Source organism: Sturnus vulgaris, chromosome 14, assembly GCF_052056855.1.
Source record: "Sturnus vulgaris isolate bStuVul1 chromosome 14, bStuVul1.hap1, whole genome shotgun sequence".
Classification (NCBI taxonomy): Eukaryota; Metazoa; Chordata; class Aves; order Passeriformes; family Sturnidae; genus Sturnus; species Sturnus vulgaris.
In genome coordinates, this window is record NC_142256.1 from 6,192,880 (window position 1) to 6,216,438 (window position 23,559).

The 23,559-nt window shown below is 42.8% G+C and overlaps 3 long non-coding RNA genes across 5 annotated transcripts in view; 1 reads left to right on the top strand and 2 right to left on the bottom strand.

Annotated features, from left to right (window-relative positions):
* LOC148222125 (uncharacterized) overlaps positions 1-23,559 on the bottom strand; it is a 285,860-nt gene that overhangs the window by 19,257 nt on the left and 243,044 nt on the right. The gene's annotated exons all lie outside the window — the stretch shown is intronic.
* On the top strand, positions 1,929-22,700 carry LOC148222126 (uncharacterized). 3 transcript variants are annotated; one of them, XR_015806891.1, is made up of 4 exons: positions 1,929-3,766; positions 9,836-10,440; positions 10,914-11,175; positions 21,963-22,700. It is a non-coding gene; the product is annotated as an uncharacterized LOC148222126 (long non-coding RNA). The 3 variants fall into 3 exon arrangements; XR_015806890.1 differs by lacking the exon at positions 21,963-22,700 and adding an exon at positions 15,414-17,205 and having other exon boundaries at positions 1,929-7,433; XR_015806889.1 differs by lacking the exon at positions 21,963-22,700 and adding an exon at positions 15,414-17,205.
* On the bottom strand, positions 14,677-16,159 carry LOC148222127 (uncharacterized). Its single transcript, XR_015806893.1, has 2 exons — positions 16,005-16,159; positions 14,677-15,701 (listed from the first exon to the last, which is right to left on the bottom strand). It is a non-coding gene; the product is annotated as an uncharacterized LOC148222127 (long non-coding RNA).

Below are 23,559 nucleotides of genomic sequence, written 5' to 3' on the forward strand. Positions count from 1 at the left end.
GCATGAGCAGAGCTCCTGTGCATCAGCCAAGGAGCAATTATTCTTGGAAAGCACGTCTGCCTCACGCTTTAAAATCTTTTCTAGTGTCTCGCGTTTAAAAAAAAAATATAAATGTGCTGGAAGAAAGCAGAGAAACTGGAGAGAAGGACCCTGCATTCTGTGAATGAACAGGATGCAGGTGTGCTGTGGGCATCTCCTGGCACCCTCCAGCTCCATCCTGGGTGCCCCATGGCTGGGAGAGCCATGGGAGGGTGAATCCAGCCTGGAGCCCGGCCTGGAGGAGGAGGAGGAGGTGGAGGAGGAAGAGGAAGAGGTGACCCTTCTCTGGCCCTTCCCAAGAGCACAGATACAGGCAGCATGCAAAGCTCCTCAAAAATTGCATTTTTAACAGCTACTACAATGCAATTCAGTCAACCAGGCTTGTTTGTTGTTGGTTTTTTGGTTTTTGTTTCTTCCTTTTGGCGTTCTTGTGGTTTTCTTTTCCCCAAACATCTCATTTGTAGCAGAAGATTATATTCCTAATGGGGTCTTTCTGAGTGCAGTATTGTACACAGTTCTGCTCTTTAAAGAACTAGCATGGATCCTAACAACTCTCCAGGCAGGAAATCTGGTGGGAACTCTGCTTTCCTGCTTACTGATCTATCTCTGAATTCAGTGATCCCACCGAGCCCATCAGAGCAGTGCCTTGGTAGCAAGTAATGACACAGGGAGCCACCAAAGGACTGTTTTATGGTCCAAACTTGTTAACTTCAGAGAATAATTCTTTTGCAACATTATTATATTTTTTGGCAAATCACCGTGATGTTTGCTTGTTTATGCCACAATTTTATTTAACCACTGTAGTGCTATCTTTTTCCCTTTAAATTGCATTTTTCACTTCCTGTATGAGATTTACTGTCAACATTGGCGTGTGTATGTTGTAACTGTTTTTTTTTTTTTTTTTGGTTCACTTATTTTAATTATGCATTTTATTTTAAGTGCATTGTTTTATGACATCACTTGTTAATTGTTCAATTATCACTCTGTTCCTCTGCTGCTCTGCTCTGTGCAGTAGCCTTGAAGTGCTGTGGAGGGATGCTACAAACAGGGGAAACAAACAAAAAACGGCTTAAAGACCTAAAGATGCATCGCAGACAGTTCTGTGCTATTTAATTACATGTGGTTTGACAAGTAATTGGTGAGAAATGAGCTGCTTTCTGTCGGGACATTTTCAGGACTTACAGCCCCTCCTGGCACCAGGCATCACCCTGGGGACTTGCTGGATCCCAAAAACCTGGGATTTTTGAGCTTTCTGTGCTTTCTGGCACTGACCCCCTGGAGAACACTGCTTTGATCTGAGTCCTTGGAGAAGGCTTCCAAATTTGAGTGATGGAGTTAAAATCAGTGATATGTAGTTAAAATAGAAATGTATGAGTTCACATGGTGAAAGGTTTTAAATTTGGGGGGTTTATAATGCAGTAATAGGTATGGGACAAGATGGAGGATTTTGGGTGTTGTCTCTTTGCTGTTTTCTTCCTTCTTCTTCATGATTTCAAGTAGCAGTTTTTGGTTGGACAGTGAGTGCTGCACTGCAGGTCATGAGAGTTTGGTTATTGGGTCAAAAAAATAATATAGGTGTTATTTCTCTATTGGACAGTTTAGCTTTAAAAGACCTTGTAACCAGCTCCATTTTGCTCACTTTTAGCTGGTGGCTGAAGTGTTGCAGAACTCTCTGTACTTTAGATAAGATTTAATAAACAACCAAGCCTGAGCACAAGAAAATTCAAATCCTTCAACTCTGAGTGAAGACAGAAGAAAACTGCAGACAAGCCACTAATTAAGTGGTGCAAATACCAGCTTTCCAATGACTGTGCCAGGTGAAGGTTCAGGTTCTGAGGAGGCCCATCCATCCATGGATCCATCCATCCATCCATGGACCCATCATCCATCCATCCATCCATGGATCCATCCATCCATGGATCCATCCATCCATCCATGGATCCATCCATCCATCCCTTCCTGAGCTCACCTGCTGGTACAAGTGAGCATCTTCTTTAATTCCCTTCTCCACCAACTTTGTGCCTCCCACCTCTCCCTGGCTGTAGGATTCCAGCTCTCTGTTACCTTTTACACCCTCAGTGAGGAGACAGAGCCTCCTCAGGGCTGCATCTCCAGCCAGCAGCCCTGCCTGAATGCAGGAGCAGGAATTGAAGGCAGCCCTGGGGAGGGAGCAGGGCTGGTTCCAGGTGTGCCTGCAGCACTCAGGTGCTCAGGTTCTGGCAGGAGGCTGAAAGCTGTGCTGGGGCTGCAGTGTCAGCCTGGAAAGGTTAAATCCTGGAAGGGTTAAACGTGTCCTCTGTGGCACAGGAAGGGCTGGTGCTCCCTGAGCAGTTGGCTGATGCAGAGCTGTGTGTGCAGGATGCTTTTGGGACAGTCTCGAGTTCCATTTTTGGGAGGAAGAGATTGATGAGGAAGTGCCCAATTCCTCTCTCACCCAGCCCAGAGCTGTGTGACACATCCTCCAAGTAGCTGTGTGCATCTGCTCTCATCGTTTTTATCAAACAAAGCCAAAACAGCCTGAAGCTGGTTTTTAACACAAAACTCTTCATTAGACAGCTCACACAAGGCATGCCAAGTGCACCGGGGCATGTCCAGGTATAAAACTTTTTCATTTGCAAATTCACACTGTTTATCAATTTGGGAGGGATGTCTGAGCTGATGGCTCGTGTTTCTGTAAGGAATGCAACAGTTTGCAACCTATTTATAACAAAAGCCTGAAAGAGAACTGAAGATGCTGAGATTCTCCATATATTGCTGCAGTTTCTCACTTGTTTTACAGTAATTTGATGTTGCCTGAACACAGTAGTCGACCTTTTTTAAACTCCTGCTTGCAGGGTAGAACAGCAGGGATGATAAACTTTATGCTTTAGTTCCGAAATAGCACACATCAGTGAGAGCGACCAGGGCTGCACCACGGGAGAGAGGGGCAGTGGCAGCACAAAGCACTGCTGAGCTTTAATACATACACAAGAAAACCATAGTGCCTGCCAGAGAAATTCCGTGTTGGCCTAAAATGCTGCTTAGGCTGAGTTTGCTCTTGAATTCTGGCTCATGTCTGGTTTTACATTCTCTCTCTCCTCAAGGTGTGGTCATTTTAGAGCTCTGAATTACTGAGAGTCCTCAGAACTCGAAATGGAGAGTTTAATGAGCATCACGATGGTTCTGCTCCACCTGGAGCTGCCAGTGCCAGAGTCTGCATCAGCTGAACACGTTTTGGTTGATGTTCTTTCTCACAACATCCTGAAAAACCTGTGAAATAGTTAATTAAGGTGGAAAGACAAGCACCGTAAGTGCATGGAGGGAAAATCCCACCCTGACCAATTGAAATTTTATTTGTGCCCTGAACTGGGGAAGAAAAACAATTAAGAGTAGCAGACACCTTGCAGCCTGTGCAGCCTCGCTGTGCCTGAGCTGTGGAAGACCAGATTTGTTCTTAGAGCAACACAGTTGGGGGAAAGGTAAACCACAGCACAAGGAGCATGGAAAAAATTAACAGAGAAAAACCAGCTGAGGATGAAAGCAGCACTCAGAGTCATCTGGGTGCTGGAGAGCATCTGCTTGTGTGTATACAGAGGGAAACAGAACAGGAGAAATGGCTCAGAAGCAGCCACGCTGGATGTTTATTGCACAGATAGGACTGGGACAAATGAGAACATCTCCAGGTTTTCAGCAGGCTGTGCACAACGTGTGTGACTCTCACAGTGACCACAGACCTCAGCAGCAGTGGGTAAGTGCTTTCCTTTGAGTAAACTGCATAATCTATTTCCAGAACCGTGAAGCCCAACCTCAGAGATCACAGGGATTTTGCCTGATTAAAGACCAGAATAAATTCAGAGGCCAGGTTGTCTGGCTGTTGTAGCAGCAAATGTGGGAAGAAGGGCCTTGGGCTATTTTCCTTGACACGGAAAACTTACATGACAGATCATTTGATGTGTTGATTCTATTTTTCAGACATTGCCTAGCACAGACATCAGAGCTGGCTGCAGCTCAGCCAGCATCAGCTCTGCCCTGCACAGCTCCCCTGCCTTGCACACACAGGGCAGCAGCACCTTTCCTCAGGTGTGTTCCCCACATCCAGCACAAATTCATAATAATTATCCCTGTTCCTCCATGAACTATTAACAGCAGCACAGCCTTTGGCACAGCTTGGTGCTGGAACAGTAATGGCTCAGAAACAGGAAAAAAAGGTAAAACTGTACTTTCTGCTTTGCTGTTGGTTTTGTAAAGTGTTTTAAAAGCAAAAGCAATCCTAAATCTTCAAGGCTGAATCTTTGGTTTTGTCAGATTTTCTTTTCAACACCAGCACTTGAGAGCTTGTGGACAGAGCTTTACAATCACACCAAAGGGTAGTGCAGAAGTGCAGAGACAGCTGAGACTCTTCCAGCTGGAAGAATTCTGCAACCCTCCCTTCCTGACAGAGGCACTGGGAGATGGCAGATGGTAGGTGGCATTTGTTTATCAAAACAGGAACTGTGGGATCTCTTGGGGTGCTGGAAAAACCATAGAGCTGAAGTGAGAAGTTGTCTGTGTGCACTTACCAACTATTTCCTCTGAACTAGAAAACTGCTCATGTTTGGTGCAACTTGCAGAAAAAAAATGAATTTAGCCAAGGAGAACCAATAGGAAGGGCATCAGTCCTGTGCTGGGTTTGAAGGTAAAGTCACCAGGGCTGCCACATCTCTTCCCATCACCACGAAGCCCCAAGTTTTGACTCCAGAAACAATCACTGAGGGTTGGAAGGGCAGCCACAGCAGGAGGTGACACCAGCCCCACTGAGAACCTCAGCTGCAGCCATTCTAGATCACAGTTCTCAATGGGATTTCCTTCTGCTCGGGTCTGTGGCATCCAGAAAGTGATATCATATTCTATCTTTGATATCTAAAATATTTAGATTATTTGACTAGAGAGGCTGCAGACCTGTTGGGATGGATTTTTTCCACAAATGAATATTGCCAAACTCTCTAAGAATATTTTGATTTTCCAGCCTTTCTAATGCCTAACACCATCCCTGCTTTGTCCTAGAAAGAAAAATTAATCCAATTTACTCCTAGCATACTCCAAACTCCCAAATAACCAGGGTAGCCACAGCAGAAAGATGAGGTGCTCGAGATGCAGCACAACTGTAGCATCCTCATGGGAGGTACCTGAAAACTGGAGGTAAATGCCTCTCACAAGGAATAGTGTGAATTAACAGGGGCTTCCCTTGGAGATGTGCTGAGTTCTTGGCTGCTTTCCTCACTGGAAAACACTGAGATGGTTGGGCAAGAAGCAAAGTGCTCTGTGTACCAAGGCAGATGTGGATCCAAACAGATGTGGTCATTCTGCCACTGGGGCAAAGCCAGAACAGCTTTAGGATGAGAATGGAGATAAATTGGAATAAAAAAAAGGTATGGGAGGAGAACTGGAACCCTAATGTTGCTTTTTCTTTCCAACTGATCTGTACACATGTCACACAGTTGGATGTATGAATAGTAAATTATTCTATTCATTTCTTACTCTTGATGAACAGTAAATTAGTCTAATAACATTTACTGTTCAATTCATTGATTGTCAGAGGGAGATTAGAGGCAAATAGCTTTTAAGTCTTTCCAGCTGCAAACATTAGAGTTGTCTAAAGTTATGATTTTTGACTGTAATTAGCTGCAGCTCTGCAGCATCCCCTCCCAGCTCTGGTCCCTCTGCCCAGCCTGTGGCAGCAGGGATCCCAAAGATCACCCCAGCCAGGTGAACTCTTGACAAAGCAGGTAGCAGAAATTAGCGTTTTTAACACAAATTTACCCAAATGGCTTCACAGCACTGCACAGCAAGAACAGCTGGGCAGTGGAGAATAAATAATCCTGAGAGTTATGAGGCTGGGGGGGTGTTTGTGTGTCTGTGTGAGCAGCCAGGCTCTGCCAGGGCAGGAAAAGCCTCTCCCTGCGTGTCTGGAGGGTCTGAAGTGCTCACATTCCCAGGAGGGCTCCCCAGAGCTGCAGCACTGACACCACAGGAATACAAGTGCTGGAGCAGGGAGAACAAGGCCCTAAAGCAGCAGAGGACTCGGCCAAGTGCAGAGGGATGCCTGCCTGGTACCTGTGTGCTCCTCTTTGTCACCCTGCTGCCCCTGGCCCCAGCTCTGAGCTGGGACCCAGCCCTGTCTGTGCTGCTGGCCATTTGACAGACACAGAATTACCTGTAGCCAGGAGAAACCAGAAACAGCAGAATCATTTCCAAGCCTGCCACAGCTTGGAGGTGTTTATTACCTTTATCTACACCCTGCCCCCCTTTTGTTTCACAAGAAGTCAACAGAAGTAGCCTGCTCTTGCTATGCTGGTCAGGCTTTCTCTCTGCTGCCAGCTGTGGGTGGGGAGACACCCGAGCTTTGGGGAAATCATCCTCATTCAGCACCAGAGCCTGCTGAATCACAGCCCAAGGATGCTTTGGATCACCTGAAAGATCTCCTTCCTCCAAGCCCCTGCCACGGGTGGGGACACTTCAGCTCCGTCAGGTTGTTCAAAGCTTTGTCCAACCTGGCCTTGGACAATTCCAGGGGTTGGGCATCCACAGCTTCTCTGGAAAACTTGTGCCAAAGGTTGTCCCCCACCCTCACGGGGAAGAATTTCTGCCTAATATCTGATCTAAACCCCCACTTTGAGTTTAGAGAGGGTTAGCCCTTGTATGACCCCCAAAGTGGGGCAATTCCCTTGTCCTGTAGAAGCTCCCTCCCTCTCCAGCTGCCCTGTGGCCCCTGCAGGTCCTGGAAGGGGGGCTCAGGTGTCCCTGAGGGATCAGCCTGGGTACCCAGCGCTGCTGCTGTGGCTGGAGTGGCTCAGGGAGCTGCTGGGGAAGCTCAGGTGAGGTTGCTGGCACTGCAGGGATGGCTGGGCAAGCTGTGGGCACGGGCAACCACTGGGACAGATGGGGCTGGTCCAGCTGTGGAGATGCAGCTTCTGCTTTCTCGGCATGTGGGCTGTAAGCAGGAACAAACCAGCACTCACCATAGCTCAGGGAAATTCCTTCTCATCAGAGAAGAGGAAATCTGTTCAACCTCACTGTGTGCAAATGGTTATTTTTGGTGGAACAGGCGACTGGGGAATCTCAGAGGATGTTTCACTGGCTGGAGCACTCTGGGCTTGGTCTATCCTGAGCTCAGCTCAGCTGGGCTGGGGCAGTTTCTGTGAGAGCTCTGTCCCAGGGCTGACTCCCAGCCAGCACCGGCTGTGATGGAGGGGAGAATGGGACCAGGGCTCCAACAAAGGCAAACAATACCTCAGCTGCAGACAGGGATTAATGTCAAAGCAAGATCTTATTAAAGACAAGGCTTCTAATTTAAATTTCTCCGGGTGTTTGCTCATTTCTTTTTTTTTCTTTTTTTTTTTTTTTTGCTTCCTCTGCTTCCCATGGAGCGACCCACGGTAATGAAAAATGTCAGAACTTGGGGGAACAACTGGAGTTGTGACTGTTCGGATGGGGCTCATTTTCAAAGCTTTACTGTTCCTGCCTTTCTTATCCCGAGGTTTTCAAACAGAAATATACACACACCTTAACAACAAAAGGCTATAATGACTGCATTGTCACCAGATAAAACTGTACTAAGAATAAATAAATGCTGCAGTTTAGCATGATTCAGTAGGCAGGGTCCTTATTATTCTTCCACCATTCAAAGGGAGATTCAGTTTCAGCACAATGCACTCCATCTCTGTAGCATCCCTCATTCAAACGGGGCTTCTTTCACAGTTTTCTCTCTGCTCACGAACGCAGAGGCTTGAGGAAAACCACGGGTGAGTGTTGTGGGCACTGATGCATGTTTTTAAGTGGCAGGACACAGTGAAGAATCTTGGTTTAAGTGTAATAAAAGTGAGGTCCCGATTTGTTAATGAGGAGCATTGTCTGCTGCAGACACTAATTTCACTACAGGGTGCAGTCTTCAAACTTCTCATTCTAATTAGAATGCATTTCCATATTCTTTATCAATTTCTCCCCTTATTGAAATCTTCTCAAATGACCTTTTTTTCTTCACTTATGACTCATCCCGAGATTTTTATTTTTCCCAAAACAATCATTCAGATGCAACTGCATTTTTCCAGTAAACACGCTGAAAAATAAATGACCTTGCCAGCTCATGCCTACACAGTGGGAGAAGGGCATTAGCAGTGCACAGGCAGCCACTAATAATACATGGGAAAATTAAGTATGGGAGAAGACCATCTTCTTCTAATTCCTGGAGCATTTAATTTCCAAATGCCCTGCAGTAGAATGTGTCTCAAGTAGGAGCTTAATGGCTACCAATGGAGTTCCAGCAGTGGGAAAACAAGTCCTGACAGAACAAGGGGCATTTTATGCACACAGGAAAATAGGTTATCTGCTAAGGAGGCTTTTTCAAATTTATTATTTATTTCCTTCAGTTCTTCACAGCTGTGTCCAGTTCCAATTTTTCTAATAAAGTAAATTATTAACTCAAGTTGACGAATTGGTTGGTGTTGGTAATAGGCTTTCAAAATGATTAGTGATATATACTCATTACCCAAATTAAAAAGCCATATTAAAAATAAGGAGAGGAAATGTAGCAGCATTATCAAAGTAATAATTTCTATTTAGTGCATATCTTTCCTGAACTTTGGCAAATGTTGAATTATGCAAGACAAACACTAATCTGAAAGCATTCTAATTAATGATGGTATTTCTTTGCTATCAAATTAAACCCAACACATTCACAGTGCATCTGACTTAAATGTTATCACAAATTCTTCACACTTTGAGGAAGATTGGTGATGTGTTTGAAAATATTATACCTATACACAAGTTATCAGGCTTTAGCCTTGATTCTTCCCTTGCCTTAGCATCATTATTAATGGGAAAGACCTATATAACTCAAAGTTCACCAATAATAATAATAATAGTAATAATGATTATATAGTCATAATAATGGTAGTAATGAGAAATTATAATAAAAGCAATCTTACAAATTATTGTTTTTATTTATTATTAAAATTATTAATTTAAAACCCCCAGAGATTAGTATCTTGACATCAATTTATCATGGTGTTTCTAACCCAGGGATTGCCATGCTTTTCACCAGCTAGCAGTCTCAAACAGTTGTTTTCTCTTTAAAGATGATTTACAGATGAAAACATATTTACAAAACTTCTTTCAAAATAAAACAATAATCAGGCAGCTAATTAAGCACAATGTAAGTGCTGAGCTTTTGAGTTAACGACCTGTCCAGGCTGCAACATCATTTTTACTTTGTTATTATATGCAGAAAGCTAATAAAAATATAATTTTGAAAAAAAAAAATCACATTAGTGATTTGCCAGAGTGAATGTAGATGTCAAAAATGCTAATGCAGAGAAGCTGTCAGGAGTTTAAATAGATTTTTCACTGACTTGCCGTTCTTAATTATAGCTCAGCACCCTGTACAGGTTAAAAAAATGCTGGGTTCCTTCGAAACAAACCATGAGCTCCTTACCATCTCATCAAATTCTCCTTCTCTTTCTTTCAAATGGATCAATCAGATGCCAACACATAACATTTTTCATTTACATCTTTTCTTAAGCTTCCTTATCCACTGCAATTATATTTTTACCCAAACCTATCCTGAAGGGGATAGAAGAGATTTCATGGAAGAAGCATAATTGGCAATTGAGCTTGCTCTTTTCGTGGGCTCCTTTTATGAGAAAAGATAACGTTTTGTGTGGTAGAAATTCAGCACTTAAATTAGGGGGTATGCTGGCTACTTAGTTAAATAATCTAGAATAATCAGGTCAGGAGGGAATAGCACACAGCTCTTGCTGAATGTTTTGTATTAATTTTTCAGATAATTTAATTCCACGAACTCACCGAGCATCCGAGAGCGCGTCAAGAAAGCGCCACGAACGGGAGGATTGACAAGCTGCTAATCCAATCCTCTGACAGCCACTGGGTGCCATGGAGAACAGATCCTTTGTTCTTTAAGAGCTGATTGAGTTCCATTAGTACCCACACTCCGAGCCCTGGGCACAATATTAATGCTAATACCGTTGTTCCGGGCATGGAAAGCCGTTAAGAATGAACAATAATCAGCTCACAATATCGTTGGACATATTCATGCAGCTTGTACTGGGGTGAGATCTGATAGCTCTGAACCTTTCTGAAGAGAAAACGAAAATCCAATTAACATCTTCTGTGTAAACCTCCCCTGCCACTTTCACTGGAGATGACCTTGGGCAGCTGTGCTGCAATTTTGCCAAAACCTCAATTACGTCTTTAATTCCGTGGCGTTGTTGGGTTTTGCCCAAACAGAAGGCCTGGCTCTGCAGCCCACCTCTCATGCTGGGGATGACTTGCTCACAGAAGTTCCCTCAGCAGCCTTTGGCACGCTCTGAGCTGTGGCACAGATGGATTTCAGGATTTACATGTCCTTGGGGATGTCCAACCCAACCGGTGAGAAAACTCCTCTCTCCTCTCCTCTCCTCTCCTCTCCTCTCCTCTCCTCTCCTCTCCTCTCCTCTCCTCTCCTCTCCTCTCCTCTCCTCTCCTCTCCTCTCCTCTCCTCTCCTCTCCTCTCCTCTCCTCTCCTCTCCTCTCCTCTCCTCTCCTCTCCTCTCCTCTCCTCTCCTCTCCCAGCCCAGTTCCCTGGACCCAAGGGTAGTCCAGGCTGTGCTCAAAGAAAATTCTGCTGCTTTAGAAAAAAGGGTCCTTGCAATCAGTTTGAATCAAACCTAGAAAAACTCTAATTATAAGCAAAAATTTGGCCTGATGGGACAAAAATAAGGAGTATTTTAATCTGGGGCAGAATAGGAATTTACCTGCATTCATTGCCCAAGGTGGGGTGAGGAAGCAACTGCTGTGGAACTCATAAAAAATTTATTTTTTATGTATTTTACTGCACTGTCCACTCAATGTTTTCCATTAAGCCAGGAAACCAGGATGAGTTTCCACAGCCTGCTCTCCACAGCCTGCAGTGAGACTGGCAGATACTGCACGAGAGTGAACCCTGCTCTGGTAACCACATGGCTCAAAGCAGCATCACCCACCAGCTCTGCTCCTAAACACGAGCAGGATGCTGGAAGGAGGGAGGATTTGATGGACAGAAGGCCATTCATTCCCAGGCAGCATGGACAGCTTCTGGACATGAAACTTTTCCTTCTCCTGGCTGTACAACCCACAGGGAAAGAGGTAAAGAACTTGTTACTGACTCTGCTAATGCCACAGAAATGTTTAACATGAATTATGAGTTGTCTTCTACCTGAATCTTTGTTGCAGCTGCTGTCAACACCACAAGTGAAGATCCCAAAATATAAAGCATTTTGAACTCCTTCTTTTCATTTCCTTTCCATTATACCAGGATGATAGTGCCTTATCTCAAAGACACACTTGCACTCTATAATGGAGAAACAGCACTACATGCAGGTCCCTAAAAGTAAACACCAAACTCTGTAAATCTTGCATATAATTAGGAAGGTTCTTCTGGATTTATTATTTTTTTTCCCCCCAAAGCTGTTACTGCTTGATTTGGCTTCGTCTGTGTCACCTCTATGGAAAGATTTTCTACGTTAGAAAGGGAAAATCAGAACGGCAAGCTGGTAACTTGTTACAACAGGGGGATTTAAGGTAGAAAATAATGAAGCAGAGCTGCTGACAGCACTGTGGTGAATGTACCTCCTCCTTAAGTGGAACAGGTCAGATCACCCTTTGTTTTAGAGGGTCTCTTTTGGGAAGAACCAGCACAAACCTCACCCCTGATGGACACAAACATCCTTCAGACTGCAGAGTAAACAACTTCCCTGTAAATATCCCCAGCCCAAGACCAACACAGCAAATTCAGTCTCAGCTTTACAATTCTGATTTAATTTCCCAGTATATTAATTTTCACCACTTGATTTCACTGATCTGTTGAGTCCATTTCAGTTGTGGCCTTTATTTGATTGCTTAATTGGCTTAGCAAAGCCTGGGTGCATCAGCTCTGCAATGGTTCCTGTGTGTGCCTGCTTGGTGCTCCTTGTGAGAGCTATAAAACATAAACAGAACTTACTTTACATTAGATGGTGGTCAAGCTTGGAAATCCCAGGGTGAAGATGATCTCAGTTGTATAAAATGCAGTGTCCTGGATTGGTTTAATCTTACTTTGTTCAGCTCTGGCACTGCTTGGAGCTTGGCACATCCAAGTGCCCAGTTTGGGATCAGGGTCCAGGCACAGCCTGGCTGGGGCAGGAGTGTGAGGTTGGTCATTTCTCAGGGTGCTCTCAGGCACCCAACTTGTCAGGTTGTTTTCTTTAATGAGCCAAGCAGCTCATAGTTGTTACAAAGCTGTTAATTGCAGAATCACATCAGTCTCAAGGCAAAGCAAAGCAATGGCAGAAAACAAAAGGCATAAAAGCACATGGCATAAAAAACAATGGCAAAAGCACCAGCTCTCCCCAGTGCACATTCTTATATAGAAACTTCCCAACAAGCTGAGACACAAACTCAGAGCACTACTTCTTAACCCGTTAGAATTCTGGTTTCTTAGCACACCAGGCTATGTATAAACTATGTACTTGGTCTATCTTATTCTAACTGAAAAATGTGAGCATTATTCTTACTACAGCTTTATTATGTCTGAAACTGTGTTCTTAGAGCCTCCAGGAAACACCAGTACCTAGGACTGTGTTTTTCAACCTTCACTAGACCATGTACTACTACTCTGGCATCTAAGATCTTTTACTTACTAAAAGCACTTAAAACTCATTCTACTCACTTACTCATTCCATCTACTTATTTGCTTGCTCACTCCTGCTAAAACCTGAACTTTCACCTCTGCCTTATGTGTGAGAGGCTTAACACACTTCAATCCATCCAAAGGCTTTAATTCAATCCCTGCACTCAGATTTCTCTCTGTAGGATTCAGAGATGCTCCTGACTCCCTGACTGCAAGGCAGGAGCTCTCATTTGTGGGGCTGTTGCAGGAGGGACACTGAAATTTTCACTGCCACCACCACACCTGAGCGAGCCCAGCCTCGGCTGCTGCTGGGATTTCCAACACTCTGATACAACACACTGGCATTTCTGAGTTAGCTTCATTTGCATTTCAACAATCAAGTGTTTTAATTAAAATGCATAAATGAATCATCCACCAGAAGCCCCATCTCCCATGTTATTTATTTTTTATATTAAACCTTCAATTTGATGGATAAGCACTGCCATTGGTCATTTCTGCTGAAATGATCCCATCAGCAGTGAAATATTTGACAAATCTGATGTTAAATTTTTCATCTCCAGCTTTCAGCACTTGTGGTCCATTGAGATAAATAGTACAGCTCACACTTTTGATCTACTCTTTGAAGCTGTCTGGGACCAGCTCTCTGTTCAAGAGGGAGAGGCTCAGGTCAAGGCATGGTTTGAGATGCACACAGTGCTCTCCTGATGCTCTCAGCACATCCACAGTGACCAGAGTGTCCTTTCCTCCTTCCTGTCCTCTCTTCTTTCTCTACAGTGACAGAATTTGGGGGTTTGGCACTGACCTGTTGATAAAACAGGAAGTAAGGTGGAGTTTCTCCTAAGTGAAACCCACTTTCTTTATGCTCTTTCGTTTTTTTAATTATTATTTTTACCCTGTAACAGTGGTATCTGCAGTCATCACAGGAGATCCTCCTCCTCCTGGAACACACTACTTTGCAGTCTGGCACTGCACATTTAACTCCAAGGAATGTGATTTGTCCTAAGAACTGCATCCTACAGAGAATAAAGCAGAAAACACACTCTGCTGGTAGCTTCTCTCAGAGGATTACTGTAAAACTAAGCTAATAACAATGCAACATTCCTTCAAAAACTGAAATCTTGCTCACATGCTAAGAAGCTGTAAGAGTAACAGCATCATCTGGTGGCTTCTGCCACAAAGAATGGATTAATTGATTTTTTTTTTTTGTTCTACTTTCATTTAAATTCCTCATCTCTCAGGTGAGGCCAGGTCCTGAAGGAATGTGTGAGAGGAAAAACAGACGGAAAATGATAAAAATGAGAGAAGGTAATAATGAAATCCTCAGCTATACTGAAACATTAAACTGCATCTGATATCTCAGATCTTTTTAAAAGGATTTTTTTTTAAAGAACATTGAAAAACATCATCCTGATTGAAGTCAAGCTTCATTTACAGCAATGCCAGATGGGTTGGGATTTTCGAGGCATACATTAAGAGCAGGAATGATGCTGCTAAAGGCCTTGAACCTTAGATAAAGAGTGGTGTAAACCTCCACAAAATCTTAGGACAATTCCTTCTCATCATTTCTTTTGGAAGTGCCAAATCAAATCCTCCCAACTGCTCCTTCACCCTCCTTTTGGAATTCTTCTTATTGATCTTTTCACACTTGAAGAGGTGGTGTGGAAAAATGAGATGAACGTGTATTAGTCTGCAAAAGGGTTTTCACTCTGAGAAGAGTGTGGTGATTACTGAGGGTAAAAGAAGCTAATCCTGCAAAGCTTCCAGCTGAGGTTCGTGCAGAACAGAGGCTGAACCAGCCTGCCTGAGCTATGGAACCTCCCCAGCCCAAAGGGGCTGAAGCTTTCCCACAAATGCCCCAGGGCCCCCAGACAAGTTCACCCCAATCCAGATGAAGCACAAGGGCCATACTAGCCCAGAGAACCCGAAGACTTCAGGATTAGTTGTTGCAAAAGCTTATTAACAAGGCAATAACGTGAAAATTATTCCTTCTGGTTTTATTGGTGCAGTGTCTGTTTTACATTCATATAGTTTCTGTCCTATCCTTGGCAGTTGTCTTCTTTGTTGTATTCTTACAAAGAGAGAAATATCAAAACATTAATTTAAGCTGTCACAATGCAAAGGGCTGACAGTCATATAAAGAATTATCATTGTGGCAGAGAATGGAGACAAGTTAGTGAAGGAAAATTAAAGTGACTAGCTAAACAGAACCAAACTTCTTGAAAAATCCAGGATATTGCCATGACAATTCAAATAGCTCCAACTTTTTCTTTTTGTGTTTTTCAGCCCTTTCCTACACAGACTATTATCAATCTGATGGGGGAAAGAAAGAAAAAGAAATCGCTTCATATGTATTCTAGTTTTAGTGAAATATGTATTTCAAAAGAGGAGATTCATCCTATACCAGTTTGTGAATAAGATACATTTCAACTAACATCAATCTTTGTAATTTTCCATAATTGTAGAAGTCAGACTGACCAAGATTACAGCCTGTCTAATCCTTCTTGCCAATGCATCCAATATAGAAATGTTTCTTTGTCCTATCCAGGTCTCTTATGGGGAAAAAAAAGAAGATTCCTTTTTACCAGACAGTTTGATTCCTGCAGGTGGTAACTCAGGGTATCATATAGGCTAAGAATAATTTTAATTATTTCACAAGTAAGAAGAGACTGGTTAAAAGAAGGAAATAACCAGTTGACTCTTGTGTTCTGCTTTTCAGCTGCAGCTCTTGGGGCATTTTCTGTCTCTGCAGGCAGCAGGAGCACGACAGTCTCCAGGTGCTCGTGCATGCCCACTGCACTCTAACTTGCCTTCTCTGGGAAAGAAAATCAATGGAATCTTTTTCACAGGACAACTCTTCAGCAGGGAGAACAACACTTGTCCTGTGCTCTGGCCTCTCAGCAGAAGCTGCCTTCCTCTCAAGAGGAGGATGGTGAGAATTAAATGCACAGAGTTGGTGGAAACTCCCAAATTCCACACAAACATCCACTCCTCCCAGGCACGGTCTCTGCAGAGAGAATTGAGGCAGTGAGCAGTGCAGTGGCTAACAGATCAGATTACTAATGAAGCAGGAGTGCACAGGATTGCTTTAACAGCCTAAATTCATAATTAATTCCCATACACACAAGCAATCATGGACTTTGCTCAGCTAACACATCAAAACCTGAGCAGAACACCAAAGGCTGAGCAAATCGGTGTCCCCAGGTGGATGAGTGAGAGGCTTACACGACTAATGCCAACAGGACAGAGGCACACAACTCCCTGTGGCTGTAAGGACATAAGATCCTTTCCCCTTGCTCATCATCCTTACCTGTCCTTAAGCGCTGTAATCCTGGAATTAGGCAGGCAGGCTGTTTGGGAGCTGCACAGCAGGTGGGCTCTGTGCATTTGCAGCAGCAGCAGCCACTCCATTCAGCCCCTGCCAAGGCCAAGGTGCCAGCACTGCCTGCCAGAGCAGCCTGGCCAAGCCTGGGCTGTCCCTGCAGGGCTGGACCCTCTGCTTGCTGAAGCCACACCGAAAACACTGCAGAAAAAAAAAATTAAAAAAAAACCAAACAAGCAGGGAAGGGCTGCAATCACTGTTACTCTCCAAATAAATCAGAGGCACGTTAAGAGATGGGAAAGCAGACACGAAAACAGGAATGTAATAAATGTGAATAGTCACACAAAACACAGCTTCGTGCCTCCAATTGTATCAATTGTTTTTCATGACTGTGATCTCAAAGATGTTAATTTTTACTAAGAAGATGTATTTGCAAATTGCTTTGATTACTGTCAATAGTGGGAATGTATTTAAAAGCTTCTGCATATTCACTTTGGCCCTCAGATCCCCTTTGCAGCACCCTGAATCAGCTGGCAGAACATGAGGCACTTTAGACACTTCCACTAAAGCATTCAGACAATCCTGGAATTATTTGGGCTACTCAAATGGAGAGCCTTTGTCCAAGCTGTCTTTTCACTGATCCCTGGGCTCTTATGACTGATTTTGCCTTTCACATTTTTCTCTCTCTTTTCATTTTTAATCAGATATGTTTTACTGTGAGGAAGAATTTGACCATTTACTATTGTATTCTAAGAAATAAGCCTACTACACCATGCATTCAAGGTAATTTCATTTCTGCAATAGAAGGTATAATTGAGGAACCATATTTTCAATGTAAGATACTGTCTAAAACTAGGCCTTAGCATGAACCCTGGTCAACTATATACAATCCTCTTTAATATGGCCTTTGATAGCATTCATTTAACACTCTAGTGCAAAGCCTTCAAAGAGGCATTGAATGAAATTAAGTTTCCAAAAAAAAAAACCATAATAGTAACAGAAGTCTCTTTCTCTGAATTAATGGCAATCTTAGAATCTCCACTGCTTTGAAACAGCACATTAATCCACAATGAAAATGTTTACATAGCATTTAAAACTACAAACAGGATTAGCAGAGAACTTTCCAAGGACAAGATATATTCAGTTTGATTTTAAGAGTGAAAGGAAAGTAGGGGGGCTAAAATTAGACTGGGGGAATCCTATATATATATATATATATATGTATGTGTATATATGTATGTGTATATATGTATATATGCATATATTATATTATACTTATATATTATATTATATTATAATTATATATTATATTATAATTATATATTATATTATATTATATTATATTATATTATATTATATTATATTATATTATATTATATTATATTATATTATATTATATTATATTATATTATATTATATTATATTATATTATATTATGTTATGTTATGTTATGTTATGTTATGTTATTATGTTTTTATGTTTTTATATTTTTATATTTTTTATATATATATAAAAAAAGATAAAAATTGTTTTGGGAGCAGAGAGCAAACCTCTGTGAAGCCTTAAAACCTGTTCTTAGTAGTAGAGTTTTGGATTGCTCCAGGGTGTATATGCCCACATGTATGAAATTCTGCAGCAAAAAAGTGCAGCAAAAAATGATTAAACACATGAGGAAAGAGGCTTCCATCTAAAAAGTGATTAAAAAGACCAGCATTGTTTAGTTTACAAAACACAGGAGTAAAAGATGATATAACAGAAGCAGAGAGAAGGGGTTATTTATTCTGTTTTCTCTGAAGCACAAATATGCATGGAAAGGTGAAGGAAAAATGCTGAAAACATTCGTGCACTGTATAATCAAGCCTGCAACTCATTGCTGCAGGATATTAGGCAAATTTTTCAGAAATACTTCTAAATGTGTTTGATGTGACAAATAATAAACCTCAGCTCCCGAGGTGAAGGAAAAGCAAAAACAAACCATCTCCCCAAACTGGAAGGACGCTTAGTCCCTGTCCTTGAGATGGAATTTTTCTCTCCAGAGGGATGGCATTATTTATTTATCGAGTGCATGATATGGAAGTGCTCGTTTCCTGCAAGCAGGAGGTTCTGTGGCAGGCAATTAAAGGGTCAGCAAATGCAGCTCTGTGAAGCCACTGCTTCCACATTCCTCCCCCAGTGCATCCATTTAGGAATGGTGAAGTGGCTCAGCTTTGGTCACTTTGTTCTCTGCTGCCTTATTTTCCCCAAAGATCATTAACAACAGCCAGGTAACAGGCAAGGCCGAGAATGAAAATGGAATTAAATAGATCCACGCCCTTGGAAAATTCTTTTTTCTACGCACTCACAGGTGCCAAGAAAACTTTTTCACTGCTGGTGCCGCTTATTTTGGGGATAAAAGGGAAACTGTTGCATCTCCAATATTATTCCAAGTTAGCAGTGAGTGGAATTGGAATTTCAGTGGTGCCTTGTGCATGGGAGCAGCCAGGAGGGAGCAGCTTTGGGTGCTCTGGTGCTGCTGGGGAAGGTGCCACGGACAGACAGAATTAGTACCTGCTTAAAATGTACACTGAGAACAAACTGTCTTTAAAAAAAAAAAAGAATTTAAAATGCTACTTCTGGCATTATGAACAGTTTTCTTGCAACTGTCAGGCCATCTGCTTGGAGAGGGGTCTGTGCAGTCATGAAAGGGGATCTTAAAATATCCTCTCCCCATAAACATCTTTTGTTTGGAAAATCCACATGCATCACATAATGCAGTAAATGGCAGCACGGGCTGGAGTGAAGCATTTTTTAAATGCAGCCTTGGATACAGCTCCCCCTGCCCCCTCCCCTGTATTAATAATCTCTCTTTAAATGCACCCCCAGACACAGATTGGCAGCACCCACCTGCTGGGAAACATGCTAAGAGAACTTCCTTGGGTACATCCAAAATACCAAAGTGGCTGGTGGGCACAGGAGAGAGCTCCTGCAAAGCTCAGAGATTACATCATCCTCACAGCCAATTTTCTGCCCACACTGCACCATTTTCTGTGGGGGGGTGTGTGTGGAAAAAGAAAAAAAAAAAAAAAAAAAAACCAACCCAGCATATGTTTGTGTGTACACAATCAAAAAGGGCAAATTAGGGGTGTGCAAGCACATCTAATTCTGGCATTTCCTAACTTTCACCAGTTTAGGTTTTCAGAACTGCTTGGTACAGGGATCTATACAATACATACATATGCACACAAACATTTCTTTGCTTTCCATGCTTAGAATATGAAATTGTGTGTATGAGAGCAGTGTTGTGCTTTCCTCACGTTCTTTTTTTCTGTTTATTTTCATCATTCCTTGGTCATTTTTTGTTTACCCGCTTTTTTGTTATTCTGTTGTAAGTTCAAATATACAAAATGCTAATTTTCTTTTACATAAAAGCGTAATAAAACTTTCTGGTTTTCTTTATAAACAAATTTCAGCAGGAAGGTTGATGGGATGCTGTATACCAAGTAAAGAAGAAATACTGTTTAATTATCTTCCATATAAAATCCAATAAAACGTTCTGGCTTTTCTTATTTTTCTGTACTGGGGATTAACATCAGCGTCTTTGTGATGAGAAATCTGCATTCATGGCTCCTCTATTTAGATTTAAATAGGAATTATAGTTCTTGGCAGAAAGGGATCTGTCAAATATCACAGCATTTGTGGCAGGTGGTCACTGCATTGCTTAGTACAGACACTGCCTGCTTAACCATAGCCTGAAGTAAACATCAAAAGTCAATTATTCTCTTTGTAAATATTTTATTTATATTTTGGGAGGCTAACAAACATCTTTTCAGTGCTTGGCTGAGGCCTTTCCTCCACGGATCATAATCCTCCTGGACCTGCATTTGGGTGGCTGAGAAGGTTCTTAGCAATGCAGGGATTCCAGCACAGCTACCAGTGTACACTGGTTTTCAGAACCCAACTCTCTGCCTGGAAACCTTTAATGACTTGGCTGGGTTGAAGTGGACAGAGCTGAGACTTGTCACGGTTGTTACCCAGAGCAGCTGCCAATTAGCAGGACAACCATGTATTATTTTGCCTTTCCTCAGTTAAAATGTATTTTGAATATAAATAATGAAAAAAACCAAAACAAACCAGTCCAGGAGGGGTCTCATTCCTTGGATTTAACACTTAGGGGTGGGAAAGCAGGAGGTCTGGTTTAACAGCCAGGGAAGGGTGTGCAGAGCAGCCCTGCAGTGGAAACCTGGATGCACTCTGAGCAGCAAACACGGAACAGGAGCTGAAGTGCCAGGGTCAAATGCCTTGAAGAAATGTCTTGTTGCAGGGTGAACCTGCTAAAACAACGTGACAGTACCTGGCAGGTTGTGCACACGTGGCAGAGTCCCTCCCAAAACCACCACGGTGCACAGAAGGTCTGAAGATGCTGCTGCACATTTCAGAGCCTTATCTGAACTCTGTCTGAACTCTTTGGGCCATTAACTAATCAGATCATCTCATTTAAACAATGTTATAAAAATAATCAAGTACTTCTGCCTACATAAATACAGTTTGAATATATTTACCTTGAAGAAGCAGGCTTTTCTCGGGTATTTACTCCTGACATTCAGGGAACAGAAGGAGCACAAAATGTTAAGGAGGAGCAGAATTCTCCGAGATGGGGCTGTGGGTAATTTTCCCTGCAAGCCTGTTTGGTGGCAAGTTAATTGACTCCCACATTACCCAAACTGCAATGTACTAAAGCACTGGGTGCTCGTTTTCCTGCACTATTTGCCTGGCAAAGGCCATCTGTTCTACCCCATCCATCCACAGGCACAGCCTCAATTGTTGTAGCAGGATTCACATACACGTGGATCAAGGCAAGCATGTGCCTCTAACTGTTTTGATCCCTAGAACATGGATTTTTCATTTTCTTTGTTTCTTTGTGCTCACCCAGTAATAATACTTGTCATCTGAGAATTCATATTGATCTTGTCATTGCCTTAAAATTGGATGACAATTACTATCTTTGTCAAAATTCGATCTGATGAAATGGCTCCAATTAGGGAGGAAAAAGAAGGAATCCATCACAGCAGGGAACATTGCATTTGGCTTTAGAGTAGGAAAGCTTCTCTTAAAGGAAAACTGAGAAGAAAATGAGAACAAGCATGACAGAGATTAGGATGCCAGTCTCAAAATCCACAGAAATTAGGTGTACATGTGAAATGAACAGCCATTTAATTTTTGCAGTCCACATCTGTCTGCAAATCTGAGCTGAAGCTCCCTTGACAATAAATGCCAGTAACTGTTGTTTTCATTTTCTGATCTGGTCAGACACACAGTGGCAGTTGGCACCAGGCTTCCTGCATTTTCAAATCCAGTTCTGATTACCAGTATAATTATAATACATTATCAGGAGTAGATTTGCTGAAGTTCATAAAATGATAACAGCATAAATAACATCATGTTTCCAGATACTGATCTCACCTTGAAACTAAACAGAAAGAGGTAGTGAAAGAGTTGAAAACAAAAGAGCAAGTGCACTTCCATTGCTACTGATATTGGCACTAAAGCAAACAATTCATCCCTGCTAATTACAAACAAAATTGTGCTAATTACAGATTTTTTTGTTTATAAATCAGCCCTAAAAATTAGTATGTGTGCATTTGTGTGTGTGTATAGGGGTGGGGCAATCCTTTTCCAAAACAAAGCTGTTTGTTTCCTATTGAGCTGATGTTTTATTTGTCTAAAAAAAGCCTTGCCAGTGTTTTGTTTTTGAGCAGGACTGAAGGGTCAGGCTCACCTGTAATTCTGGGCAGGCCTTACCTGGGAGCTGGAAGATGGATGTTGGTGTTTGGCTCTATGTGAAGGACTGGGAGCCTCCACCTACCCCCAAAAATCATCTCAGCTCAAGGCCATTTTTGCATGGATTTCACTGAACCACGCCGGCAAGTCTTCAGAAATAATCACGTTTTTGGATTTGCACAATCACAGGAGCTTCTGACCAGGGCACTGCACGGTTTACCTCCCTGGAAAATCACATTTCCTTCACCACATGGAAGAACTCCTCAAGACACTGATGGAACCAAGGCAGCACAGCCTGGAGCCCTCCCCAGCTGAGCCGTGGGGTTTGTGTGATGCAGAGATGAATCACCACACCTCAGCCAGCAGCAGGCTCTGCTGAGAGAAGGTGGGCGAGCTGGGCAGACAGAATTCCCCCAAATCTTTCTCCCCCTGCCTGTTTTCATTAGCTAAGCATCCTTACTGCCTCTGACCTACATTTGAAACAGCTCCAGAACGCAGCAGAACTGTGTTTCTGGGGAATTTGGTATTTGCTAAAAATTCTAATCCAACCCATTTAAAAATGTTACATGCTAACTGAGCAAACACAGCCATCAGAAAAGCACACAAACCCCAAGCAATTGTCCTGGACTTGTTTACAACACTCTGCTATTAATGAGCATCTGGGATGAGTATGGGATCTCGTACTATGGATCTCATGATCTGTACAATAATGGCTGATTTTAATTGACTTTTGCTTCATATAGCAAATCCCAATTGGAGAAGTTCCAGGATGCTGCTAGTGAAGAACTGTGGGCGGGTGCATGTTTTGAAGTGATGGTAAACATTGTGACATATACTGTGTGTGCCACATATTCTCGTATGCACATTTTGACTTTTGTTGCCTTGGCTTTCACACAGCATTTCTAACATAGACATCCCTATTTGCCAGTTTGAGTGGAAATCTGTTAATATGAGAACACTGCTCGCCAGCACACCCCACCTGACTCTCAGCTCCTCTGCTCTCCCACGGACAGCCAGCCCTGTGCCCCCCTGGCATCTGTGCCACCAGGCTGGCAGAGCTGTGCACACTCAGGGCTGCTGAGGAACCACCGAAAACGCAGCTCTGGGAAGGTGGAGTCAGCTCGGGAGGAGCCACTGATTGCCCGTGTCAGTCACATCACTGAGAAGGCCTCGCTCCTCTGCTGCTGGGAGCTCCATTTTCCTTTCAGGAGATGCTGGATGCCAAATCTGGTCAAGCTGTTTTAGCACTTGGAGTACTGTGGCTATTAAAATACCTCTAAAGGTCTGGGACTGTGAGCCAGATTACCTGTATGATGTATTTTAATGATTAGCCAACCCTTCTGCTTGAACTGAAATTTGTCCTGAATCCACATCAGCTCTTTGGGAACCTGAACTCAGCCAAGATTTGCACAGGTTTTTTAATCTGACACATTAAAACCTCCCCTGCTGCAGATCCCATCCTGCCTGGCTGCAATATCGTGCCCAATATTAGACTAACAATTTGGGTTTAGGCTCTTTCTACAAAAACATTTGCATCACACAGAGCAAAGCTGGAAGGCATTTACAGGCACTGGAGCTCTGTGTGTCCCCTCCCTGGCAATAAGGTGCCCTGAGCACAGGGAGGGTGCTGTGCTGCTGCCCACACCCTGCCCCATTTCCCCACTGATGTAACACCACTGCAGCAGCTCCTCCACTTTAGCCCTCAAATAATTTTTTTTTTTTATTTTTTTTTTTTTTGAAAAGGAAGGAAAAGAAATAAGACTTAAAAGAAAAGAGATACATTTTC